General features: G+C 43.0%; 1 pseudogene; it reads left to right on the forward strand.

Moving 5' to 3' along the window:
• Positions 1 to 12,967: 12,967 nt before the first annotated feature.
• On the forward strand, positions 12,968 to 13,897 carry LOC121766968 (annotated as a pseudogene).
• Positions 13,898 to 14,139: the final 242 nt, after the last annotated feature.

Consider the following 14,139-nt stretch of genomic DNA (forward strand, 5'->3'; position numbering starts at 1 on the left):
GGAGGAACGCGGAACGGAACGTTCCGCCACGCGCCGAGGCGACGTGGCGGCCTCCCATTCGACGCGTGCAGCCCACCTCGCTGCCCCGCGAGTGGGCTTCGTCCGGTGACGCAATAATTAATTTTTTTAAAAAAAATTCGAATTTAATAAAAAAAAAAAAAAAAAAATTTGCAACGGTAAGAGACCGTTTTTTTTATATCCGTTTTTTATTTTTTTTAATTTTTATTTTATTTATTTACTCTATAAATACTCCTATTTCATACTCATTTCAATCACAAACACACATCTATTCTCTCTATTTCCACCCCAATTTTCATCTCAAATCAACTATATTTCCTTCTCCCAAATTTAATCAAACTAATGGATCCTTATGAACAAATGCGTCAAATATTGGAACAATCACTTGAAGAAGATCGACGAGGGGAGGCGGAAGAAGCCGCGCCACCCCAACGACGCTCCCGTACGTACATCCATCGTAACCGGGAGGAAGCCGCCGCAAGGTTAGTACGCGACTACTTCTGCGATAACCCGGTTTGGGGAGATACGTACTTCCGTCGCCGTTTCCCGCATGGGGAAACTGTTATTTCTCCACATCGCGAATACTTTGGCAGCCCGGGAAGAGTTCTTCCAGGAAATGTTCGACGCGGTCGGCCGTCCCAGCCACACGACGCTGCAGAAATGTACTGCAGCAAATCCGCCAGCTTGCGACTGGACAAACGGCCGACATGTTCCGACGAATACCTCCACATCGGAGACAGCACTGGGCGAATGTGCTTGCTCAAATTCTCCAAGGCGTCCGGGCAGCCTTCACCGACGAATTTCTCCGAAGGCCAAGCACGACCGATTGTCAGTTCCTGCTCAAGACCTCACGAAACATTGCAACGGATTCCCCGGGATGCTCGGCAGCGTCGATTGCATGCACTGGCAATGGAAGAATTGCCCTGTGGCGTGGAAGGGGTCCCTACACGAGCGGCCACAAAGGCACCCACCCAACCGTTATACTTGAGGCCGTTGCCGACTACCGCCTTTGGATCTGGCACGCGTACTTCGGGGTCCCCGGGTCGAACAACGACGTAAACGTGCTCCACCGTTCCGACCGCTTGACCGAAGTTTTGGATGGTAAAGCGCCGGCCATCAACTTCGTCGCCAACAACCGGCTTTATAAAATGGGTACTATCTCGCCGATGGCATCTACCCGAAGTGGCCTACCTTCGTGAAGACGTGCAGTGGGTCTGCGAACCCAAAGCAGACTCTTTTTGCGCAGAAGCAGGAGGCTGCTCGCAAGGATGTGGAGAGGGCGTTCGGGGTTCTCCAAGCGCGCTTCAACATCATCAAAGCCCCGGCTCGTACGTGGTTCATGGAAAACATGGTCGACATCATGTATACGTGCATAATCTTGCACAACATGATTGTCCAAGACGAAGGACCCGAGGCGGGAAATTGGTTCGACGACGAATCCCCCGGAAGCTCAACCGCAAGTAGTCCGCCTCGAAGTGGAGCGCATCCGTCTATACAAGAACGGTTATCTATCGTGCAAGGACACGCGACTCTAGTGCCCCACACCCAACTCCAACATGATCTAATTGAGCACATTTGGGCAAATTTTGGCGGATGAAATTATTAAAATTGTGTACTTTTATTTTTTTAGGATTTTAATTGTGTGCTTTTTATTTTTTTACGTTTAAGTTGTAATTTTTTTTAATGTTGTGTGTTTTTTTAATAAGTGTGTTTGTTTTTTAAAGTGTGTTTATTTAAATTGAATTGGGTTGGAAATACCAAAAAAATGAAATTGCATGAATCGTAATTTAAGGAACGGTTAAGGAACGGTTAAGGAACGGAGGGTTGCAGGTTCCGTTCCTTAGTTAAGGAATGGAGTAAAAAAGTGCAGTGGGGCCCTCAATAGTGGTTTAAGGAACGGTATAGGAACGGTATAGGAACAGCGTTGTGGATGGCCTTAGGGTGTCCACTATGGTTGAGCCGTGGATATAGCCGCGGTTTGGGGCGGTCCCGGGGCGAATTATAGTGGAGTTGGCGTCCGCCCCCGGGGCGGACAAGGAAATGGGGCGGTAGGCGGCGGATGGGCCTTCGGCGACTCCGGGGCGAGGGACGCGCCTCATCCGGGGCGGACGCGGCAAATAGGCGGGGCGACTATAGTGGCGTGATGTACGCTTCGCCGTGGACGCCCAAATTTTTTTTTAATTTAATTTAATTCACCTATAAATACACCCCATTCCATTCATTATTTTCACACCATTCCAACTCTTCATCACTAAAAATTTCTCTCACTAGACTTTGTGGTCAGAAAATGGACAATTTGTGGAGAGACACGTGGAATGCTCTGATTCAACAGGTGCAACACCAGGCTGCCCAGGAGGATGCGGCGCGCTTGGCGGAGGAGGGCGGAGGCTGCGATCCCTCGTGCTTTAATACGACGAAAATTTAGTGTTTAATTTTAATTTCTTCACGTATAGTCTTCGTCTTCTAATTACGTATAGTCCGATAAATTTATTCATAATTACTTGAAACATTTATAAAATGAAATTGATTATAAAATTTGGGGGCTATTGGAGGTGTCCACCATAGTGGCGGAAAAAAAAATTTGGGCTATGGACAAAAAACTGCGGCTATGGACAAAAACTGGGGGCGGGGCTATTGGGGTGTCCGCCTTATAGTGGGCACTCTTAATACTCCTTTCGTCCTGTTATAACGAGGAGTTTCTTTAAAAAGTTGATATTTAAAGAGATAAGTGGATAACGAATAAAGTATGAAAAGAAAAAAAATAGAATAAAAAGATAATAAAAGTAAAAGAAAGGAAATGAATAATATTTTGCTAAAAAAGAAAAATGACTCACTTATAGTGATACATCCCAAAAGAAAAGTGACTCACATGTGGAAGAAAGAATGGAGTATATTGGTAGCTATCACTTATAGTGATCGCGGCGCGCCATCGTCCTCCCACATGTGGTGCGCGGACGATGCCCGATGCATCGTCCGCGCCCTATAGATCGTCCTCGGACGATACACGGACGATAGGGCATCGTCCGCCCACTGTGGGCAACGCGGACGATGCAAAGCGTTTTTATTTTTTTATTTTATTTTTTAATTTCGAAAATTTTATTTATGTAAATACCCCCTACCCCACCTTCATTTGTAACCTTTCCATTCACTTTTCCACACTCAAATTACACTATAAAATGGATTCCGGTGAATACCAAAGTTTGAATGTATGACGTTTGGGGGTGGTGCACCTTTGCCAGGTACCAGACCCTGACGAATATCGGTCGTTGACTCCAACACGCAGTACGATCCCGATTTCAGTATGGATTCGTACGGTCTATCTGACATGGAGCCGTCTCCAACTCGCCCCGCTGCCCCTTCCACGCCGCCCCTGCCAGAAAGAAGAGGAACTGGCACCGGGCATACAAGGTGCCACCTCCGGAAACGAATGAAGAGTAACGCCCCCCAAGAGGACGAGGACCACCGAAGCCGGTGCTTACACAAGCATCGAAAGCGGCGCATATCCGGTGGCCTCAACCGGACGATGTACGAGGAGGAGGAGAGTTCTGGCACACCCGGTGTCTTCCCGACGTCCCATTGGCGTCAAGGCTGCGAAGAACAAGGGGAAGGCGAATGCGACACCGGTATCTTCCCGACGTCCATTGGATCAAGTGACTCATCATGCTGCAGAATAGCGAACCGATCAAGTAAAACGACAAACTGGAATAAAATATTTAACTACCTAAACATGCTACGAATCTATGAAACACTCTGCCATTCAACATAATGAAAGTTCAACTCTGGATCTGGGATTTTTTTAAAGATAAAGATTAAACTAGAATAGTAGACGAAAATTCTGAAAACAAATAACTTTGATTTTTAACTCAAAACAGAAATTTGAAGATGCGGAATACAAAATAAGAAATGATTGTTTAACTATGCAACAAACACGAAATCAAACTAGTCGAATAAAGCCGAGAGATCCTCGATTGGAAACTTGAGACGACGCTGAACAGATCTGGGTTTCTCTGTCGCGCTCCCTTCGGTCGCTCTCCTTCTAGCTAACCATTACTACTTTCTAATCTAAGCTATTTAGGAACTGGGAGAAAAAGACTCAGAACCAGGAACAGGCGGAAAAGGAACTGAAGGAAGAAGAAGAAGATCCCTACTATGGTGTTGCGTCCTCTATTTATATGCTCTTCACAACAACCTCCAGCTATGATAACAACTTTGGCAGCGAATATTCGTCCTTGCTGGGATTGCGCGCCTCATCCGTTGATACGTGTCCTCCTTCTAGAATGTAGTGGTCCTTCGATAACCGAGTAAGGATTCGCCTTCGTCTTTGCGCGTCTTATCCATCGATACGTGTCCCCTTTTCTGAAAATTTGAGGGGTGTTTAATAAGAGATTAAAAGAAATAAATTAAGAAAATAAATAATATATAGGGGCATTTGCTCCTAATGGAAAGAGGATAAAACATAACTAAGCTAACATGCATCTTCATTCTACGCTACGTAACTAGATATGAGAAATTAAACATTAGCTAAGCTAGATATACGACATTAAGTATTAATGAAACAGTGAATGCGTACAGGTAAGAGAAAACCCAGTCGCAAAATGATGTGCGTGGGAGGCATGTGCACCTGCACCTCACATGTCGCTAGTGCACCAGTCAGTAACCCCCGGCGGTTACGGTCAATGGCCTTGATGACAGACATTATATCTGTTGACTCTAGGAACCCCTGCGGGTGGACTTGGCCTATAAATAGGCATGCATCCATTGCATTCAAGATACAACAAACTCAAGCCTTCTTACATACACGCTCTCTCCCTCTCTGCATAATCTTCCCGTCGAAGCTCTGTCCCCGCCTTACTCCCGTTCGCCAGAGATCTGCTGCTAGCGGTGCTGCTACTTCAGAGACGAAGCCGTTTTATCTTTGGGGATGACACGTGAATCCGAGAGCACTACCAGGGCGTATCTCATCTTACGGAAAGAGGACTCCTCAACTAGGCTTACATCTTTACTGTTTATTGTTTCGAATTCTTCTTTGTAATTTCAATTCAGTTTATTTTCATTTAGTTTCTCCATTTTTCATTGGGTTGTAGTACGCCCGGTTAGTGAATCATTGTATCACAATCAATCAATAACCAATAGAAAAAATAGAGATTCCATTTAACTTTCGGTAATCAAAAGCAGATATGATGAAAAAAAGAACCTCATCTCCAGACAAATCCCGTTACAGACAACGCCGAGAATATTTAGCTTTTGGAATAATGAGAGTTAGAACCACAACTCCGATCATAATCATCAACAACAAACTCAACGGAATTACTTATGTACATACTATTGAAATTTTGTCAAGGAAAAAAAAATTGGAAACGATCCTTCATTCAGAGAGAACGTAATGCTGAACCTCAAACTCCCAGCTGAACCGCTGGGTCCACATCGGGTCCCCGCCATAACCACGACTCTCGTCGAGTCCACATCATTACCTATGACTACCCATAACACCATGAGCAACTAATAACCCGTTTGGGTTGACTGGTGCATCCACCTTTGGTGGCACCGATGTTTCCACATTAAGTGGTTCCATGGGATCCTTGATAGGATCGAAAGTTGGACCTTTCGAGGTCAACACGGGTGTTGGAGCCTACGGGACCGACACGAAGAATGACAGTTCCACTTTTTGTGGTGCAGCGAGATCCTCCAATGGATCGTGTGTTGAGTCCTTTGGGATCAACATGAGTATTGGGGCCAACACGCAATTTGACGGTTCCACTATTAGTGGTTCCTTGAGATCCTCTAACGGATCAAGTGTTTAGGCCTTCGGGATCAACACGTGTGTTGGGACCTTAGGGGCCAACACGAGAACTGGGGGTTCCATTTTTAGTGGCTCCGTAGAATCCTCTAATGGATTGTGTGGCCGGGTTCAACACGAGAGTTGATGCCTTTGGGATCAACACGACTGACTCCAATGTGGAGGAGAGACCTCGTGAATGTGAAGGGTCGGTAAGTCCTACGGGTCGTCTCCCGTCGTTCCCATGGATAGAGTCGTTGGGCGTGTCCCATTGGTCTCAAGGGACGTCTCCCGTTCGTCGAGAGACATGGGAGATGTTTTGCTCCCGTCCGTGCCTTAGAAAATGTACAAAGACATTTGGCACACATTGGTCCCAAGGGACGTCTCCCGTTCGTCGGGAGACATGACGGACATTCGACCCCCGTCCGTGGCATGGAAAATGTAGGGAGACATTTCTCACCCGTCCGTGCCTTCAAAACGTCGGGAGACATGGGGAGACATTTCGCTCCCGTTAGTGCCTTAGAATATTTCGGGAGACGTATTGTACACATCTGTGCCGTGGGAAATGTCGGGAGCAAATTTTGCACCCGTCGGTCTCCTGTTCGTCGGGAGACATGGGCTCACATCTGTGCCTTAGGAAATGTCAGTAGACGTTTTGCACTCTTACATCCTATGTGAGATGTCGGGAGAAATTTTGCACAGGTTCATCTCATAGGAGATGTCGAGAGCAAATTTTACACCCGTCGGTCTCCCCTTCGTCGGGAGACATGGGGAGACATTTGGCTCCTGTTCGTGCCTTAGCAAATGTCGGGAGACATTTGGCACACGTTGCTCCCTTAGAATATATCTGGAGACGTTTGACACCCGTCCGTGTCTTGAAAAAATGTCGGGAGACATTTGGCCCCGCCCATTCCATGAGAGATGTCGGGAGACATTTGGCACCCGTCCAGATGTCGGGAGAAAGATGAAGCCACTAACCAAGAAGCTTGGTGGAGCCAAATTTATCAAATATGCCAAATGCAACATAGCCGCCATGGTAATTGAAGAAGTCAACCACGTCAAGAACAAAGGTGGTTGGTATATCGACACGGGCGTCACTACACACGTGTGTGCCGATAGAAGTAAGTTCTACACTTACAAGACTGTTGAGGGGAGGAAGCTCAACATGGGAAACCAAGCTTCGTCCAAATGTGTCGACTTTGGAGATGTAGTCCTCAAGATGACGTCCGACGTGACAATCACTCTAAGAAAGTGCTACATGTCTCGGACATACGCAAGAACATAGTTTCTGAATCAATACTTGTAAATAGGGGTTTAAACTTGTATTTTAGTCCAATAAGTTCTTTGTGTATAAGTGTGAAAAATCCATCGGAAAATGTTATGTAACCGAGGGTTCTCTTTAAACTAAGTGTATCGGCTATTCGCCGCGTTGAAAAGCCATTGGCTAATAATGGAAATGCTACTACTTTCTCCTATTTGACTGGGTGTTCAAATTGGTGGCATTATAGATTAGGACATATAAATCGTAATGGTATAAAACGTTTAGTAAACTTGGATTTACTAAAGACAAAAGAAGTCAATACCCAAAACAAATATGAGGTTTATCTTGAGACGAAAATGACTAGACTATCGTTTCATTCTATTGAACAAAACATGAAACCCCGTAAAAATCCACATTGATATATGTGATTTAAAATTTGTGCAAATTAGAAGTGGTACAAAGTACTTTATCACGTTCATAGACAATTGCATAAAAATTATAAGAACGAAGTCGAGAATCAACTTGGATGGAAATCAAAATGATTCAAAGTGATAAAGGAGGTGAATACGTAGCCCCTTTTGAGAAATTATGCAACGCAAGTGGTATAATTCATTAAACGACTGCTCCATATTCACCACAATCTAATCGTGTTGCAGAACGCAAAAAAATTGAACTCTTAAAGATATGATGGATGCGTTACTGATTAGTTCAGGGATGCCCCAGAACATGTGGGTGGAAAGTTGTTTTGACAGCCAACTACATTCTAAACAAAATCCCACTCAAAAGTAAGGATGTCACTCCTTATGAGTTGTAGAAGGGAAGGAAGTCATCCTACAAATACCTCAAAGTGTGGGGGTGTTTGGAAAAGGAGATGGTTCCTCCGCCGAAAGAAGTTACAATCAGTCCTAAAACGGTTGATTGCATCTTTATTGGGTATGTATTTAATAGTAGTGCATATCGATTTGTTGTCTACAAGTCTGAAATACCAACTGCGACTGTAGGAACAACAATCGCATCAAGAAATGTAGTATTTCTTGAAAGAATATATTTCCTCGCAAGGACAAGGAAAATGTTGCACCCAGTTCTGAGACAAGAATTGAGGATGAAGCCACTAATTCTAAATAAGTGGATGAAAAGCTAGAATCGCGCAAGCGAACAAGGCCTGATCCAAACGATAAACTACTAACATGTGGTAGCAAGGTCAAAGCACCAAAGACCTTTGGTCCTGACTACATTGCTTTTATATTGGATGAAAAACCAGCATCAATAAAAGTAGCCTTTGCTGGCCCTGACGGGTTGCATTGGAGAAAAACTGTTCAAAGCGAAATTGATTCAATTTTTCTAAACCAGACTTGGGTGTTGGTTGATGTACTTAAAAGTGCTAAACCTTTAGGATACAAATGAGTCCTTAAAAGGAAGTTTAGGGACGATGGAACAGTTGATAAGTATAGAGTCTGACTGGTAGTCAAAGACTTTAAAGAAAAAAGAAGAGTATGATTTCTTCGATACCTACTCACCTGTAACGAGGATTACATCAATTCGAGTGCTTCTCGCGATTGCTGCTGTACACTATCTTGAGATTCATCAAATGGATGTTAAGACCGTGTTTCTAAATGATGATCTTGAAGATGAAATCTATATAGAACAACCTGAAGGTTTTGTAGTACCTGGACAAGAGAAAAATGTATGTAAACTGGTTAAATCCCTCTATGGATTGAAACAAGCGTCGTTGCAGTGACACTTCAAATTTGATAACGTGATGTTATCAAATGGATTTAAAATCAACGAATGTGACAAATGTGTCTACATTAAAAACACTGATAATGGATATGTTAAGTGTGTCTCTATGTTGATGATATGTTAATCATGGGTAGTAACACCCAAGTGATTAACGACACGAAAGCCATGGTAAAGAGAAACTTCGAAATGAAGGATATGGGTCTAGCCGATGTAATTATTGGAATGAAAATTCTAAGAACATCCGAAGTAATCACCTTAACACAATCTCATTATGTTGAGAAAGTATTAAAGAGGTTCAACGCCTATGATGGCATCCCGGCTAAAACGCCTGTAGAGCTCAATGTTCACTTAAGCAAGAACAGGGGTGAGTCCGTTGCACAAGAAGATTTTACACGGGTCATTGGATGCATTATGTATCTTACTAGTTGCACTCGACCTGATATTGCTTGCGCCGTGAACAAGTTGAGCCGTTATACGAGCAATCCAAGCAAAGAGCATTGGAAAGCTCTTGTAAGAGTTTTGAGGTATCTCAAGTATACTCAAAATCATGGGCTACACTCTTCGAGATACCCCCCGGTACTTGAAGGGTACTGCGATGCAAACTGGATATCCGATAACAAAGACTCACTTTAGACAAGTGGATATGTCTTTACCATTGGGGGTGATGCTGTCTCGTGGAAATCCATGAAACAGACATGTATAGCCCGATCCACCATGGAATCAGAATTCATAGCTTTAGATAAATCTGCGGAAGAAGCCGAATGGCTTAAAAACTTCCTTGAAGATATTCCATGTTGTTCAAAGCCCGTGCCTCCAGTGTTAATTCACTGTGATAGCCAAGCCGCTATTGGGAGGGCAAACAGTGGCTTGTACAATGGTAAGTATCGACACATTCGTCGACAACATAATACCGTGAGGCATTTGATCACAACAGGGGTGATTACAATTGACTACGAGAAGTCATTGGATCCGTTAACCAAAGGGTTAAATCGTGATCAAATGAATAAATTGCTAGAGGAAATGAGTTTGAAATCCACAAACTAAAGAATTGTCATAGTGGTAACCCAACCATGATGACTGGAGATCCCAAGAACTTGGTTCAATGGGAAAACTAAGTTGTGAGAATTCGTGTGAACACTCATCTACATCTATTCCCCTAGAGAGTAATAGAGTGTTGAAAAAACTTGCCTAGTGGTGAGGTTAAGTCTATGACTTTTAATGATCCCAAAAGGATCTCGTTGAGATGAAGTTCTCAAGGAGACCGAGTATGGCAAGATACTTAACGAGGAATCACCTATGTAAGTGTGAAGTGGGGCCACTTCAAACAATACACTTATGAATCCAAGGCCTGAAATGGAAGCAAAACGTGAGAACAGATGAGGTTGGGGTGTTTAAGTGTTAACATCATTGTCTCGGTGCACGCCGTGGAGGAATAGTTCAAAGCATCGCGCTACTAGTCCGCTTGTGTATCCGATGGTGTTGACTATGGATGGTTCAAAGCCAAAAACTACCTATCCTTATGCTTACATACCTTTTGAGGGTTGAGCTTGTGTCTGCATACATATGCATTTGGCAATTTCCACTCATGTGGGGGATTGTTGGAATCGTGCTTGGTCAAACGACTTTGACTAATAATAAATGTTACAAGACATTTAATTTTGTGAAATTAAATGTAATAGCGTCAATCTACGTTCCGAGTAGATGACCGTAGCATATTCATTTTCTCAAATCCGATTCCCGGTGAGTGAGAAATAATATATTAAAGTTAGTCACAATAAAGCTAGAAATGAGCTATGAGAAAAACTAAGGGATTAATTAACTGAGTGTTAATTATCCCTCATCGAGGATGATTAACTTCTTTGATGAAGTATTTAATAAGATGAATTATTCTGTGTAATAATTAACGTGGAATAAGATGGGTGACAGAGTTCACGCGCGCGCGCCGCCGCTGCCCACCCGTGAGCCTCGCACCGTGCCCAGTGTCGTGTGCCTTGTGGGTGGTCTTTGGGCTGTTCTTTGGAGCTGGTCGTTGAGCGTGGTTCAAGCCCTCCTTTTAGACTACCTCGAACTCCATGCTATCCCCGACGGACCCCGACTCATGGTGGTCCCGGTCCACGTCAGGTCCCCGCTGGACCCCGACGCATAACGGGAGACAAAAGGTCCCCGATGGACCCCGACGGTCCATGGTGTATCCCGTCGTGTAGTGTGTCCATATGCATCGTGTCTCTTCAACTCCCTATGGCTAGTGCACCCGTCAGTAACCCCCGGTGGTTACGGTCAATGACCTTGATGACAGACATTATGTCTGTTGACTCCAGCAACCCCTGCGGGTGGACTTGGCCTATAAATAAGCATGCATCCATTGCATTCAAGATACAACAAACTCAAGCATTCTTGCCTACACGTTCTCTCCCTCTCTGCATAATCTTCTCGTCGAAGCTCTGCCCCTGCTTACTCTCGTTCGCCGGAGCTCTGCTGCTAGCGGTGCTGCTACTTCAGAGACGAAACAGTTTTATCTTTGGGGATGACACGCCAATCCGAGAGCACTACCGGGGAGATACAGTCTTGCGGAAAGAGGACTCCTCGACTCGGCTTACATCTTTACGGTTTATTGTTTCGAATTCTTCTTTGTAATTTCAATTAATTTTATTTCCGTTTAATTTCTCCATTCTTTATTGAGTTGTATTACGCCCGGTTAGTGTATCTTTGTATCATAGTCAATCAATAACCAACAGAAAAAACAGAGATTCCATTTAACTTTCCGGTAATCAAAAGCAGATATGATGAAAAAGAGAACCTCATCTCTAGAAAAATCTCGTTACAGACAACGCCGAGAATATTTAGCTTTTGGAATAATGAGAGTTAGAACCGCAACTTCGATCATAATCATCAACAACAAACTCACCGGAATTACTTATGTACATAATATTGAAATTTTGTCATGGAAAAAAAATCGAAACGATCCTTCATTCAGAGAGAACGTAATGCTGAACCTCAAACTCCCAGCTAAACCTCAAACTCCCAAGTTATTCGAATAAAGGGGGCAAAAGAGTAAGCGAAAGGTTTAGCATTACCCAAAAAACCAAAACTCTAAGCCTGATTCCTCTCTCTCAAGTTCGATCTGTGCGGTTCTTGCTGTGACTATACTGACTTCTGTTCCCAGCACTGCTACCACCACCACCACCACCACATGTTTCTTGAGTGCAACGCAGAAAGCCTCAAATGCAAATGATTGGGGCTATATGAAGTAATTCGTTATTAGGAATCTGAATTCTTTTTTTCCTGATTTGTTAAACCAAGAAAATGCCTGCCAGATTTTAACACGATGTGAATATACCAACACATTTCTTGCTTTTAATGATTTTGATTTTATATTTTGTTGTAGAAAAATGATGGGGTGATTATTCATGTGACTTGTATTTATGTGTTGATAAGTAATTAGTAGAGTTAGGTAATAAAGATAGGATCATAGGTAATATGTAGAGAAGATCTCACATTTTAGTGTTGGAATATAAGATATATGTTGGAGGAGTAATTTAGTTTCGAATAAATATTTGAGATGACAATGGATGTAATATATAGGAAATGGTATAAGAGAGATGATATGGGGAAACAAAGAAACTTTTTATTTTTCAAACTTCTCAAGTTATGCAAAATGGTATAACTCTCTCATATTTATAGTCATCCTAACTTATTCTAGATTCTCTCCTTCATTCATTTTTTATTCTAAATAATATCTATAATCTAGAAATTCCATATCTAAATAATTCTCCTAAAATATCTAGATATTTTCTAATAACTAGTATCTAGAGAAGCATCAAATTGAAGATCCCAACATTCTACGGAAGGAGTGATCCCGAAGTTTATATGGAGTGTGAGAGAAAGGTGGATCTCATCTTTGAGTGTCACAACTATTCTGATGAGAAAATGATTAGACTTGTTGCAATTGAATTCACTAACTATGTGAAAGTTCACTCTTCATAGTACGCACGCAAGGAGATAAGTAAAATTAACGCAGACGGATCAAGAGTACATCGACCAACTGATCAAGGCGACTCCTAAAAGTCTATCTACGTGCTGTTGGGCGCGCACGAACCAGAACGAGGACTTCAAAGCCTTAACCCACAGTATTATTAACTAGTAAATGGAAGTAAGGGTCGAATCCCAAAGAGATGAAGGTGTTTTCAGCATGTGTTGAAGACATTGATCACGTACTACTAGTAATATCTGGATTAGATTGAACATATATATAAATACGTGTGCAGGATGAGCTATTGTGGGGAGCATCGTGGCTTCATAGAGCTTCAACAAACCAATCATATTTGTCTTACATTCAATCCAATGGCCACGTTCTTGGAGCTGATGATGATGTTTATTCTTTTAGTTGGGATGATAAGAGAGCTGGGACCAAAATACTACTCTCTCAGGTGTTGTATACAATCACTTTTTAGCATATAGTATTTGATTGTGTTTGTGCTAATAATATTAATAATAATAAATCAGGGGTATTTGGAGAAGAATATTGAAGATTTAGAGGTGTACAAATCACATTAAGACAATTATATATGTTCCCTAGTTCCAGGGTCACCTAATTTCCAGGCACAGTATACTCCAGGGGGGCTTCTGTACAAAGGAAGTGAAAGCAATCTCCAATATGTAACCACATCAAGCTTCCTGATATTGACATATGCCGAATATGTGAAGAACCACAGCGGCGGTGGCGGTGGGGGGACGTGCGGCGTCAGCGCCGACAAGGTTGTGGAGTTGGCAAAGAAACAGGTGGACTACATACTAGGAGATAATCCAGGCAAGAGGTCCCACATGGTGGGGTTCGGGGAGAGGTATCCGCAGCGGCTACACCACAGAGCCTCTTCCTTACCCTCACTCCACGCACACCCTGCTCGGATCAGCTGTGGTGATGGATTCCAGTATCTAAACAGCCATCGCCTAATCCAAACATTCTTATCGGAGCAATCGTTGGCGGCCCAGACAGTCAAGACAAATTTGCAGATGACCGGAATAATTTTCACCAATCTGAGCCCACCACTTATATCAACGCCCCATTTATTGGCGCACTCACTTTCTTTTCTCAATATCTTTAACCTTCTTTATGTATTATACTCCTTCTGTCCTTCATTACTTATCACTAGTTTCCTTTAGTTTTATCTAAAGAATCGAAGAGTGTTTGTGCCTTTTGCATGAGAAGATCGTTAGAACTCGACAATGAATCTTTTGACTGTTTCCAAACTTTAGTTTTGATCTTAGTGTGGACTAAACTTATTAAAATCGCCTAAGTCATAAATAAAAAAGAGACAGAGCTCCTACGTAAAGTAGGAGAAGAAGT

Source organism: Salvia splendens, chromosome 15 (genome assembly GCF_004379255.2).
Source record: "Salvia splendens isolate huo1 chromosome 15, SspV2, whole genome shotgun sequence".
Classification (NCBI taxonomy): domain Eukaryota; kingdom Viridiplantae; phylum Streptophyta; class Magnoliopsida; order Lamiales; family Lamiaceae; genus Salvia; species Salvia splendens.